General features: G+C 53.8%; 1 protein-coding gene across 1 annotated transcript in view; it reads right to left on the bottom strand.

Annotated features, from left to right (window-relative positions):
• Positions 1-10,270, bottom strand: part of TRIM29 (tripartite motif containing 29) — a 58,375-nt gene extending 48,105 nt beyond the window's left edge. The window contains exon 1 of the mRNA XM_024761917.1: positions 10,210-10,270. The gene's annotated coding sequence lies outside the window, so the exon portion shown is untranslated. The remainder of the gene's footprint in view (positions 1-10,209) is intronic.
• Between the last annotated feature and the right edge of the window lie 3,626 nt (positions 10,271-13,896).

Raw genomic sequence — 13,896 nt, 5'->3', positions numbered from 1 at the left:
TTTCAAGGGTAGACACCCTTTCAGTTTATGCCTGCTTTTAGTCATTCCCCAGTGTCTTCAAATAATTTTTTTTAATACTTTCCCAGATTTTATAATTATTATCTGTTGCCGGGGACTGTTTGGGGGGTGGGTGGATGGGTAAGTCCCACAAAGCTATTCTTCCATTATTAGAAACCAGAACTGTATTATCCCTTTTCACACAGTAGGAAACTGAGGCACTGAGAAATTATGTGACTGGCCCAAAGTCTTGTGGCTAATAATCAACTTCAATACCCAAGTCTTACCACAGTCGACTGATGGGGAGCCTCCCCTGAATCTTTCTAGTTTGAAATGTCTCCATACCCCTCCCTCTTCTCACCCTACAAACAGCTTTACCCTGAATTTTGTGTGAGGGGCTGGATGAAGGGCTGAATCCCACAACACTTGTCATTCATTGAATTCTGCACTTGTGTGACCCTGTCCCCATCACCAGCCTGGCCTTCTCAGGAGCTTCCCGCTGCTCTCCCCACAATGCCTCTGGCTCACTTCAATGCATTATCCATGCAGCAGCCAGGGGGGGTCTTTCTGAAACATAAATTTGAACTTGCCATCTCCTCCCTTCTTCACATGCTGGCCCTACCTAAATTCTTCCAGTGGCACCCCACAGCTCTCAGGAATAAGACCCCCATCCTTAAGATGGCCCAACGCCCTGCAAAGTCCAGCCCTGCCCTTGTATCCTCAGAGCTTAGCACACAGCAGGTGCTTACCGAACAAAGGAGCCACTTGACGGCTCTGAGTGGCCCCCTCACGCCTCCTCAGTTGTGATGCAGAGCAAATGACTCAACTGGAGTGAAAGGTGCTCCCCAAAGCTGTAAACGTGCAACGCAAGTAAGAGCGGCCTCATCACTGAAGTTAAAAGTGGGAGGATGGAAACGGAGGAGGCAGAGGGGCGAGGACGCGTGTCTGGAGAGGCGCGGCGGTGCGGCGGCGCCCGTGGGAGCGGTGGCCGCGGTGGGAACCAGCGGCGCCCAGGCTCTCAGCGCTCCAGGCTGGCCCCGCTCGCTCGCTCGCCCGGCTTTGATGGCTGCTCCCGCCAGGCACAAAGGCCTGTTTCATGCCCAACGATGCAATGGGTTTTGTGTCTGCCCGCGGGTTCCCCGCGACCGGAGAATCGGGGACCTGAGTTTGCTGCCCAGTGAGCCTCTGAGGGTGGCAGGGACCCGGGCTCCAGGACGTTCTCTCTGGCCCCCCAGGGGTTGGGGTGAGTGAGGGGAGGGACCAAACTGAGCAGCGAGGCAGAGGGCGCTTCTGAAGTCCAACGTCCAGCGGGTCACCGGGACGATGGCGATCATTCTTGTTCTAAAGGGAAGTCCAGCAGGTTTTTTACTGGTGGTGCGTTTTGTATGGGCTCTGTGCGCAGCCCCATTTATTAAGTATCTGGGTTTCTGTCTCTGGGTCTGTTTCCCTGCCCTTGGGTCCCCTCCTCTCTTTGCCCAGAGACGCTGCGGTGTACTAAGTCACTTCCCATCCCTGACACCAGCCACTGCCCGGCCCAGAGCAAGACTGGAAAGGCTTGCTGAAGAGGTACATGCGCTCATGTAATGCTCTCAAGCACCCTCTGGGGGGCGGGGCGAGGAGGCGTTTATTATTTTCATTTTCCTGATGAGGAATCTGGGGCCCAGGGAGGTCACCTGCCCAGGGCCATGCAGCTAGAAGCAAGCAGGCGCAGAGGCACTGGATGGATGCATGAGCTTCCCACGGGAGATTCCCTGAGCTTCGTGGGCTTCCACCAGCCAGCTCCAGGTCAGAGAGCCCAGCCTGGCAGCCAGGCCCAGGCCACCCCACCAACAGGTCCCCAAGCACTCCAGTGTAGGGATGGCTCTCTGTGCTTGGCCCCGGACAAGCAGTACTAGCAGCTGTTGAAGCAGCATCTCATGTTCTGAGCTCCTGGAAGGATTCAGAGGCCGCGTGAGCTCCTGTCTGAGACAGAGCTTCCCAAACTTTGTCACAGCACGGCACATGAGAAAAACGACGACATGGCATGGCACGACCCACTGAAGTAAAGTGAGGGGCTGCTTTCAGCCAGAGGCTACAGCTGGGGGAGGGGGTGGCAGATGCCCCGGGAAACTGGGACCATTTGGAGGATCGGATGGAGGAGATCTCTGTCTTAGAACACCTGTAACTCATTCCCAGCACATCAGTGTGCCCTGCCCCCAGATGGGAGCTCTGCTCTTGGGCAGGTGGCACTGTGCAACCTCTAGCCCTTCTGAGCAAGCATGCTCTGCCTCTCACAGGGAGGTCCAATGACACGGCTGGGTTTCCCCTCCTCACAGCCTGCCCCCATCTCCCTAAGCCCTCACACCCCCCAGGATCTGGAGCCCCCTTTCCTGCTCCAACCCTACCCCCACTGACCTCGCAGCCCCACTTTCGGTCCAGTCCGACCATCCTACCCCTTAGGCAGGTGTAATGGTGACGAGAGTGGGCTGTGGAGTCCAGTCGCCTGCATTAAGATCCTGGCTCCACTGTGTTCCGGCTGTGTGGCTTTGTGCCAGTTCCTTAATTTCTGTGTCTCACTTTCCTCACCTGTAAAATGGAGGAAATGACAGATCTACCACATAGGGCCGCTGGGAGGGACTGTGGACACACAGCTGCTGGCACAAGGAAGATGCATGGTGAGTCTTAGCTCTTGTTACTATGACCCACCACCCTCCATAACCCACATGGCTCAGCAGCCATACCCTCACCCAACATGAGATGCCCAGCTCTCCCCTAATAGTCAGTTCCCAGCCTGAGTCAGTGTCCTCAGCAAGCCCATGGTGCAGGGACCCTGGAGGAGTCTCACTGGCTACACCAAGTTGGCGCCGAGGACGGCTGGGGTTTGGCCTGGGCATTTAAGAGCCGAGGACTAAGCAATGCCCACGTGACCTGCTGTGTCCTCTTTGTCCATCAGAACAACAATGTCAGGCCACTGGCAATGGGACCAGCCTCTGAAGTGGTCATCTGAGTACCCTGGGAAAGAGTCTATCCCCTTCCTTTACCTTCTGTCACTGAACTTGGCGGGGGCAGAAGGATTTCTGTGCCACCATGGAACAATCTTCCACCCAGTAAGTCCCTTCTGGTATCCGACTACAATCCCTTCTGCTGTCGTTAGCTCACTCATTGAGCTCTGGCCTGAAGGGTGGTGAAGGCTGGATCCTCACTCTCCTTCCTGCCCTGGGCCCAGGGAAGTTCGTCTTAAAGCTGAGGAGAGAGGAGGTGTCCTTGAACACCAGCGTGAACACAGAGGAGAGGGCCGTTTGGGGACTCAAGGGTCAGCTGGGGAAAGCACCTGCCCAGCACAGGTGTAAACTCAAGTAAGCCGCATCACCTTTCCGAGGGAACCAGACTGTGGTTCCTCATTCCCACCACAGGGTGTCTCCACACCCCGCTCAACCAGCCCCCCAGGCCGCGGCTCCCTTTGACACAGCCCTTCGTGGGTCTGTCCTCAATCCTTCCCTTACTATTTAGCGTGTTTCCTCCTGTTTTGCCTTCAGGGGAGACAGGCCCTGACTGTTGGCAAGTGCAAGGCCTGTCACTACCCACACCTCCGCCTCATTGGGTTAAGCTGAGTGGCCTGGAGCAGGAATTGCTTCCCTTGTGGACCCACATGCTGTGGTCCCCTGGGTGGTGTTTAGGAAATCCTGGCCCCTCCCACAGAAGGCCTTGACCGGCGTACAGAGAGGCTTGTGCCATCTTCTGTGGAGACCCCTCCGCAGTCTGGCAGGGTAACTGGTGACCTAGGTATTGCTTCCTAACCTCCACAACCCACCTTCTAACGAACTTCTCCCTGTGATGGTAATTAGAAGCGGCATAATTATCTCCTTTTGAAACATTAAATGGGGCTATGTAGGTGAAAAACATTTTGAAAGCTCTTTATTAAAATATAAATGTTGGTTGCCAAAGACAGGGCAACTGAGGCCCCACAAGGTTAAATGACTTTCTGGAAGCCACACAGCAAGTCAGTGGTGGCCCGAGGGGAGGAGCCCTGGCCTCCTGATCCCAACCTAGATTCTTTCAAGACATCACACTTGGCTTTGGAATGGGCTCCTCTGTGTGACCCTAGTCCAAGGGGGTGAAAGGGCAGCAGAACAGAGATCCTGGGGGAGAGAAAGGAAGCCAGGGATGAAGGGGTTAAGGGGGCGTGGAGCCAGGATGGCTGAAGGCTATTCACAGACCAGTGGAAGCGAGGAGACCAGGGACCCGTCTGGCTTTGATTAGGTCCCAAAGCTATCTGCAGGGTCAGACTCTGGAGATTGGTTGGTTTTATGGGGGGCAGATGGCATGAATTATAGGGGCTTTAATGGGGCAGCAGGGCTCTACCCACAGTGCCTTTGGAAGGTGTTGGTGCAGGGCCTCTTCCCTAGCAGCCTGGCCCAATTACATCAGCTCCAGCCACTGCTGTGCTTCCTGCCTCCTCTCCACACGCCCCACCAAACCCACCCCTGAGGAGTCTTGGAGGATGTGCCATCACCCAAAGGAGAGAGACCCTCTGCTTCCTCTATAGAAGCCAAATCAGGATGTGGTACCAGCCTGGAGCCACTGTAGGATGGGTTTCACAAATCATGAAGGGCCAGCTTGCCCCCAAGCTAACTTCAGGCCCTTAGATAGTCATCAAACCACGTCCTTGATGGGGAGGGGCTGGAAGACCATCCCACCCAACTGCTTCCACAGAGGGTCACCGCGCTAACACCTCAGTGCTGAACTTGAACCCGGGGGTCCCAGCTCACAACCCAGTACCTTTTCATGACCACACTCCCATGACGCAGCCTCTCTGGGTCTGTTTCCTCACCTGACCTAAGAGTATTTGTTTGGCCTCCCTCACAGCTGAAATGGAATGAAACATTGGCTACAAAAGTCTTTGAAAAGTTAAATCCATCAGGCAAATGATTGCAACATTCTTGCAGTTTGGTGAACAGGCTGGGAAGCCCGGGGAGTTCCCTGGGGGCAGACCAGCTGGCCCCTCTACTCTGTAGGGAGCCCAGCTGACACCCCCTGAGTCTGGCAGTCCCTCTGCAGTGTAGCGCTGCTCAGGGAAAGCAAGAAGCCCTCCACCAAGCAAACATCATGAAGAGGACAGACTATTCCAAACAGACAAACAAAAAACCAAACAGAAAACACCTCTCTTCCTGCATCCCAAAGCCAAACAGAGATGATTTCTCAATCATCCCCTAGGGCATTATCCCACCCTGGGGGTCACCTTATTCCCAGATGAGGTGGGGGAGAGATGGAAGGTTGACAGCCAATTCTCCCCACACTTTGGATGCAATCTTGGCCAGAAAGCAACCCGAGCGACGTCTGTCAGCTTAAAGGACACGCCTCTGACACGGCAATTCCTCTTCTAGAAATGTACCCCTCAGTGATATTTGCACAGACGTGTATGTATAAGGCTGTCCACTGCAGTTTTGTTCATGATAACTAAAAACTAAAAAGAACTTAAGTATCTATCACTAGAGGGTGGGGTAAATAAATTATGGTCCATCTATGCTATACAATACCAGCCAAAGAATGAAGGAGATATGTGTGTATATAAAGAAATATATGTGCATATAAATGAAGTAGATTTATATGACGATCTGTAAGTTATATTAAGAACAAGTCATATATGGCCATATAAATATGAATATAAAACATTAAAAATAAAATTTTTTAATTAAAAGAGCAAGTCATATATGGAAGAGTGGGTATCATATGTTCCTGCTGATGGCAAAAGAAAAAAAGAAGTAAATGCATTTAAGCATAGAAAATTTCTGAATGATACCCAAAAAGCTGTTCATTGTAGTGTAAGAGGCCGTTTAAGAGGCAGGTCGTCTGCATAAATGGGGACTTGCTTTTCAGTATCTTCCTATTTTAGCATTTATATATGTGCTAATTTTTTCAGTTAAATGAAGGGGAGAAAAAGAGTCTAGAAACATAACTGCTTGGGCTCAGTCCCATTTCTCAACTCCATTCGCCTTCCAACTTCCAAAGTCTTAGCCGTGCTTCCTTCCCACCCAGCCCTGACCCACTCCAGCCTCCAAGCCTGTCTGCACTACAGCCACTGCCCCCGGGGTGGCTACTCTTCACTCTGTGAGGATCAAGGCATCCCTTTCATGCCCAGCTGCAAGAAGCACACAAGGGCCTCAAATGCTTGGAGGAGGGAAATCGCCCCAGATGGGAGCCCTGTGCGCAAGCCAAGGGGCTTGGTTTCCTATTAAGTGTGGAAGGAGTGGCAGTTAAACACCAAGCTTCAAAGAGTCTAGGATTTTCAAAACTTGCTTTTGGGGAATATGCAGCTTTTATCGGAGGTGTCAGACATTAATGGGAGCTCTGGATTGGATCTTTCCCAGCCTGAAGAGCGCTCTCCCTCCCTTCTCCTTCCCCACTCCTTCCAGCAACCAGATAGCCCCTCTTTGATGAATCAAGAGAGGCTCTGAGTTCAAGGGGTATTCCTGTCCCACTGCTCAGCCCACTTCTTCCCGCCTTCACTTCCATAAGGAAGTGTGGAAGCTGAGAGGACCCGAGAGGAGGGGAGTGGGAACCCAAGGGAAGGGCAGGGAGCAGGTTCAGACAGAGGCAAAGAAGGGCCGGCTTGCTCACCTGCTCCTTTGGAAAAGGTTTCGTGGCTGATGATTAGGAATTCCGGGGCCTGCCCTTTGCCAGCTGCGATGAACCCTCAGCAAACAATTGCTCCTCTGGGCAGTGACCATGCTCTTAGCTCTTTGTCTCCTCAATTCCCCATCCTTCTGTTAAAAGTCCCTTCTTTCAAGTTCCCTGGACCAGTGTCCTTACTCTTTCTCTCCCCGCAGAAAGTCCCCTTATTTATGGCCTAGAGCTTGGCCAGATGCTCATGGAGCCTCTGCTCTTGGCAGCAGTGGTTAGTTCAGGAGAGCAACGGTGGGCTCCCTGACTCCACTCAGCTTCCCACTGGCTGAGTACCTCATTAGCCAAGAAGCAAGCCTGCCTCCAGTCGTGGGGAGCACTCACGTTTCCCCAGAGCCAACACAGCCTGGTCTCTTCCTGGGAAGGGCTATTTCTCCTCTTTGTCTGACTTTGACCCTGCCCTTTATAAAACAATAACCCCAGCATCAATTCATCTAAGAAAGCATCACTCATTCCTGAAGCATCACCACATCAGTTGTTAAGTGTTCTCAGCATCTGGAATGACTCTAATTAGATTTGTCCTAACTCCTAACACCCCCCTGATGAAAGGGAGAGAGGCCACCAAGTAGTTCATGCCACCACAATAAGAATTATCATCAAGAAGTGTCCATCCAAGTAGGTCCTGTCTCTGACAAGGGTGTGGAGAGGATGCTGGTCTCCTGATGTCACCGTCAGAATGACACGGGAGGAGCGTGTCCAAACATCCCTGATTCTCTGGGTTGACATTAGTGGACCTGACCCTTTACAGTTTACCAAGCATGATAACACACAGTATGCCTTCTAATCCAACTCCTGGGAGGCTGATAGCATCATACAGTTAAGGAAACTGAAGTTCAGAGGGTCACACAATCTGTAAAAGGCCGAGTCAAACCTAGCACACAGGTTCCCTGACCCTCCTGCTTTCTCCACTTTACATTTTTTTTTAATTTTATGTTTCCGCCTAGAAGCCAAGACTGGTGCCAAGACTGCCGCTATGCCAGGGAAGAGTAACAAAACCACCTGCCTCTTCCCGAGACAGGGTTAGATGCTGGGTGTCCTGAAGGTGCGGAGAGACCAATGCCAGCGTTTCTGATCCTTGTAGACGTGGGAAGAAAACATGTCATGAACACAGACAGCCCATTACGTCATCCAGAAGGGAGAGAGAGAAGAGGAAAGGGAAAAAAGGAAGGCGGGAGGGAGGGAGGGAGGGGAGAGAGGTCAGTAAACAATCCTCCAAGGACTTCTGGGAAATCACACGCACATGAACACATAACACACACACCCTGCACATCTGTATGAGGGTGTAATGGAAGGAGCACAACTTCGGAGCCAGGTGGACCTGGTCATTTTTCCAGCTCTAACATTGTTGGCTGTGGGTCTGTAAGTAAATCACCAGATCTCTCTAAGTCTCCGTTTTTCCATCTGCAAAATGCAGGAATTTATACCCATCCAAAGACTGCAAAAACCTCCAGAAAAATGTTGAGCCTGAGGCTAGAAGTGAGTGTAATAGGGGACTTGGATCAGAGGGGGTCAGGGAGGCCGGAATGGGAAGGTGTTTGAGAGCCTCGGATAAGGATCGAAGAGGTCATATTGAAGAAACCACACTCTAGAATTCAAACCCCAGAAGAAAGTTCAAATTCTTTTCTCCTTATGATTTGATACCAAGCCCAGCTCCCCTCCCTCTTCGGAACCCTTTCCATCCATCCCACCCTCACCGTCCTCCAGACTTGGCGGGAGATGCTCCCAACTGCCTGTCCTCCTCACCTGCCCCCCACTCCTGGCCCAGAAAGCCAACCCACGTGCAAACCCGAGGCGCACCTGGGCCTCCTGGCCACAGCTGGCCTCTCTGCAACACACTGCCCTGCTACAGCAGCCGCCGAGACGAATCAGGCTCACAGGCAGGGAAGCTAATGGCAGGACTCGGAGGACTCAATCTCGAACAAAGATTTGAAAAAGGTCCACGTGGGGAAAGGGCCAGGCCCGCTGCCTTCACGTTACGGGCTTACGCAAAGGTCAAGGGGCAAGACTGAGAGTCAGATACTGAGGTTATCGAGCAGATATGCCTGGTTACGTCCAGAGCCACGTTCAAAGACAAAGGGAGAGGGAGGTGGTGTCTGAGGCCAGAGAGGCAACAAGGGCCAGAGAGAGAAGCTTGGCATCGATGAGATGGATGGTCTGCAGCCACAGGCGTCCTTGGACGTCAACCCAATGGCCTGAGTCAGCAACCCAAGCCAGAGGTGTTGGTTGAGATCATGACCCAACTCCCAGGACTGCTGCAGCTTGAAAGGGGCTTTGAGATGCTGGGATGAAAGGCACTGGGTTGAGTACAAAGCACAGTGCGAGTTGTCCTGGGAGTGGGAGACCTGGCCCTGGGCCTTCCCCAGCCCCTGTCCTGAGTCACTTCCTCCATCCTGGCTGGATTTCGCCTCTGTAATCCAGAGACACCAAACTCCCCTTTCAGGACAGCTCGGGGAGGGGGCAAGGGGGGAGAGAGAGTGTGTGCGGCACACAGGCCAGGCATGACCCTGCATTCACCGGGAAGGGAGGGAGGTGCTCTGGCCTTGATGCTAGTGGGGATGCTACCACGCATTTACAGCTTTGTGACGCCCTCTGAATGTGGTTGGGAGAGGGAGGTGGATCACTGAAGAAAGTGAGGAACAAAGAGCTGGAGAGGTCTCTCAAGGTCTCGGGGCACATCTGAGGGGAGAGCAGATCTGAAGCCTTCTGCCCCCTAGCGTCCTCCTCGCAGAGGGCAGCCAGACCCCAGTTACTCATTCTTTTAAATCTGAGGCTCTCCTAGGAGCTTCCCAGCCCTGTGCTCTGTATTGCCGGCGCTGTGATAGAGGCACCGCAGGGGCATGGCCTTAAGGAATGTCTTCTCGTGCTCAACCAGCACCTCTTCAGTGCCTGGAAAATCACTGGATACTTCAGGGTTAAGAAAAAGAACAGGAGAATGAGCCAGAGAGTGAGGTCTCCTGGAAGGTCAGAGTGGGGAGGCGAGGGCTGCCAAGGGATGCGCTCCAGTGCTGGCCTCTGCCAGCGGATTAGAACCACCAAGTCCTCCAAGAAAGTCTCCTGCTGGTCTTCAGTTGGCCTCCACGAAAGGGGGCTCCCCAAACCTCCTTCACCTGGCGGGCCTCAAAGCATCCCCCTCCAGAGGGACTAGGGGCCCATTCAGCATTCCAATGGGTAGACAACGGTTAACCTGGACCCAGCCTGGCCGCTCACGGGCCCCAGACAAAGAAGACACGGTTCCTGCCCTCAGAGTCAAGAAGAACACGTGCAGCCACCCAGACTGAAAGGGACGTGAGCCGGGATGCAGGAGGGTCCAGGCAACGTGCTGTGCGGACTGGAGGTGGAAGGGGAGGTCTGGTCAATTCAAAGCACAGAGGCCGCTCACTGTACCTGGGAATCAAGACCTTCTGCCGTCCATCGGTCAGGCATCTCCCCCAGTTCAGGGCCCATCCCTTGAACTAGCCAGACCTGGCTAAGCTCAAATGAAGCAGGTGCTTCCCCTGGCAGCTTTCTCATGCCTGGAAACCCGAAAAGTATTGATAAGAGTGGTAATAGTACCAGCACAGACACGAAGGCTTGGACCAGCCCAGCCCAGAGCAGACACTCCTGGAGTACTGGCTGCTTTACTCCTGTTGCTTTCAAATCCACGTTTAGTAGAAAGTGCTGGGAAGCACCGTTTGAACTGTGGAGAACTCCCCAGAAGCAAAGGTGGTTACAACCCGGAAACACAGAGTGAGGGAGACCCTGTCAGGCCTTCAAGGGAGGGCTTCAATGCACTGGCTTGTGTGCAGTGGTTTGGGTGGAGTCTGGCTGGAGGCAGGGGACTCCCTGCAATGACCTCTCAGGTTCCTTCTCATCTCGGGTAGATCTGAAAGCCCAGGGAGGGCTCAGAACAGAACAGAGCTGGTGTGTGAGGATCCAACTCTGGCTTTGTTTTTCCTATTTCTCTGCGCACGGGGCTCGCGCCTCCTGGCACTGGTCCTTCCTGGGGCCCCAGCTCCAGCTTGTTAGTTTTAACTGGAACAATTTCCTTTGAACTCAGCTTGAATTAGCATCACCATGGCGATGGATCAGAGTTTTCACAAGTCGACCTGGTCTTCACCCCTTAAGCAATTAGTTTGAAGGAGAAAAGCAGAAGGAAGAGGAGGAAGAAGAGGAGGGGATGTGGGGAGGGGCAGGAAGAAGGCGCAGAGGTACAGGAGGGGCCTCCTGACCTGCCAGCTCAGCCACACCCCCCGGGGACACCCCCTAGAGCTTTTGCCTTCGCAACCCAGCACCAGACCTTCCACAGGTCGCCCAGGAGGAAAGGGGCACTGTTCCACTTTCTCAGGGGAGACCCAGCAGCCCAACCCCACGAGCGGTCACCCCCAGGTAGCCAGCCCACCTTCAGCCCCTTCCTCCTGCAGGGACCAGACTGGTAAGAGCCAAGAACAGGGTCTTGGAGCCTGAGAACTGAGGAAGGGTCACACACAGATCCCCTACTTATTTGCCCCATGACCTTGGGCAAGCCACCAGCCCATGTGAATGGCAGTGGGAGGGAGGGACAAGTGACAGGGCTGCCCTGGCTTGGACTCCACGGTGGGCCCCGTGGGGGTCACTGCTTGCCTGCTTGTCGGCTCTCACTTATCTGGGAGCTTCTGGCCAGGCGGTGACTAGCTCTTAGTCATTGCTGAGTTCCCAAGACTAACACAGGGCCTGACACACATCAGGCCGGCAGTATTTTTCAAATGAATTAACAAATGAATGAACTATTGCTATTTTTTTTTTAATGGATGGTAAGAGTGGGGAAAGGGGAATAGAGAATCAGAATCCTCCAGAATTTGATGGAGTTGAGGATCTCTCTTTCTTTAAGACTCTTTTCTGTCCACACCTCGTCCAGGAAGCCCTCAGGGACTTGCCCTCCTCCTTCCACCCCACCCCATCCCAGGCTCCTCACACACTAGGGCCTCTGCCATCATCTCCATCACCAGGCTGTGTAGTCACTGATTCACTCATCTCTCTCCCCAGCTCTGGTCTGGTGCCCCTACAACAAGGACTATGTCTCATTCCCCAACTCCTTGCACTCTCCAAGCGCAGAGTGGATGCTCTAGAAATGTGTGTGAATGCAGGAACCTGAGTATTTGTGGAATGCCCGCACCGTCATTCGTCATTCGGCTGTGTCCGGCGCAGGGCCAGGCGTCGGGCTTTCAGTAAAGGCAGTCCCTGGGAAAACAATGTGTGAACAGAGGACTGGCAATGAGGCAGGCCAAGTGGAAAACACGGGCGGGAGAGGATGGGCTCACGAGGCAGGAGGCCTCATGACGTCTGCTCTACAGAGAGCTAAGGAGGAAAGGTGTTTCCTAGGCCCCCCACAGCACAGAGCATTTCAAGAAAAAGAAAAACAGTTTTTTCTCAAAGGGAGTCAGATGGTGGAGGGACACGCTCGCGGGCAGGAAGGAGATGATGCATCGTGTCAAAGCTACACGAGACCTTCTGAACTCGCCTGAGGAAGGACCAGGCGTGGAGTCTAAGCTGGAATTTATGTATCGTCTCCGGCCAGGGGGCACCTCAGGCGTGCTCACCACCCGCTTCTGTGTCTCTGTCACCCCTGATCGCACCACGCCCCACCCAGCAACATGAGGCATCCAGGAGCTCTGCAGGCTCAGCACCAGCACCATGGCTTCTCACCTGGCTGACGTCACGTTAGGTGTTAGTAAGGTGCCCGGCTTCTCAAAGTTCCTGCAGAGCGGGGGTGATGACAGACCCCGGGCCACGTGTGGTTGTCGTGAGGATTAAACGAGCCACTGCTTGTGAAGCACGATGCCCTATGCCCGGTGTGGTGCGAAGGCTCGGTCAGCTTGGCTACCGACTCCTGCCTCCCTTTGGAGGCCTGATTTTCCCACGTGTAAAGTGGAGGTAAAACCCTCTCTGGGCACATGCATTTCCTCCACCCCTCTGCCCCCAGACACAAACACCCTTTCTCTTCAGAAGCTCTCTGTTTCGGCAATGTGGCAATTTCCATCTGTCCTAAGAATTGCCCTGCTGGGCCCCGTCTCCCGTTTCTGGAGCTGTGCTTCCTTTTACATTTCTCCATGTGCTCTTACAGCTTCCCTCCCTGGCCCTCTCCGCTCCGGCCCTCCCCCCTCCTCCTCCCTCCTCTTTTCCCAAGTCCTGCCTTTGGCTTCTCTGTCTCTCCCTTGGCTCTCCCACTCTGCTCCTCATTATAAAAAAGAAATCTTTCCAAATACGCCAAAAATGCACTCATCCCCCAAGGACCCCAGTCCGGCACAAAGGGCTGGTTCTTTCGGGCTGCTCTGGGTGGCCTCCGTCTTGCCCACTGCCTCTGACTCGTGGTCTCATTCGCATGACTGGGAGGGCTAACTGGAGATTTTCCCATGTCCTTGGGTGGGGAGGAAGCTGGGAGGGTGTGAGCTGGATGAAAGAGGGTGAAGATATTTTGAATCTTCCCCAAATTTTGTTTATCTACAGGGGGAAAAACAAACTGATATCCTGAAACCTAAAGAATTCTATCAGATTGGCAGGAAAGATTTAGGTTACAAATCAGGAAGACTGTGCAGACCAGGACAGCCTCCATGTGGAATGTTCTGTCTGGAGGACAGAGTTGGCCTGCTTCCTGGGGTAGGTGGGGAGTCCTTTGGCCTGGAGGCAGTGGAGGGGCCCCCTGACCCCGGGAGACCCTCTGATGGGAGCACACTGGGGTTCTTCAGGGAGCACTGTGCCCTCTGTGCTCTGGGTCCCACCAACACCTCCACCCTCTGCACCTAGTGCCCTCTGGCCAAGTCCCTGCTCCACAGGGGCACTGACCTAGAGGCTGCATAGCTCCTCCCCTCCAAAGCCAGAGTGACCTCACCCCAGCCAAGTCCAGAAAGAAACACATCTGACGTACTCAGGGTTGGGGGCAGGGAGCCTGGGGCAGAGGACGGGAACATAGGAGCCGTTTCAGTCCCACAGGAATCCACCTTCTCACTAAGGTTCCCGGTGGAGTCAGTGCAGGGCCTCAGCCTCTGCCCCTGGGCTGTAGCCTTCCAGGGCTGCAGAGGAGAGATGGGAGAGGGCGTTGGCACAGCCTTTCAGCCCTCATGTCCTCTGAGGATTTCTGAATTTTTTCCCTCAACAACATCCCCTCCCTTCCCCACCCCATCCCACAGCAGCTGGGCTGCTGGAAGCCAGTGGTGTTTCTGAGTTAATCAAAAACTCCTGTACTTTGCCCTTGAATGGAGGCCATCGTTCCTTTGTCCCAGGGCA

This window comes from Neophocaena asiaeorientalis, unplaced genomic scaffold (assembly GCF_003031525.2).
Source record: "Neophocaena asiaeorientalis asiaeorientalis breed wild unplaced genomic scaffold, Neophocaena_asiaeorientalis_V1.1 scaffold737, whole genome shotgun sequence".
NCBI lineage: Eukaryota > Metazoa > Chordata > Mammalia > Artiodactyla > Phocoenidae > Neophocaena > Neophocaena asiaeorientalis.
Note: the sequence above shows the minus strand (reverse complement) of the source record. Positions and strands in the feature narration are given on the sequence as shown.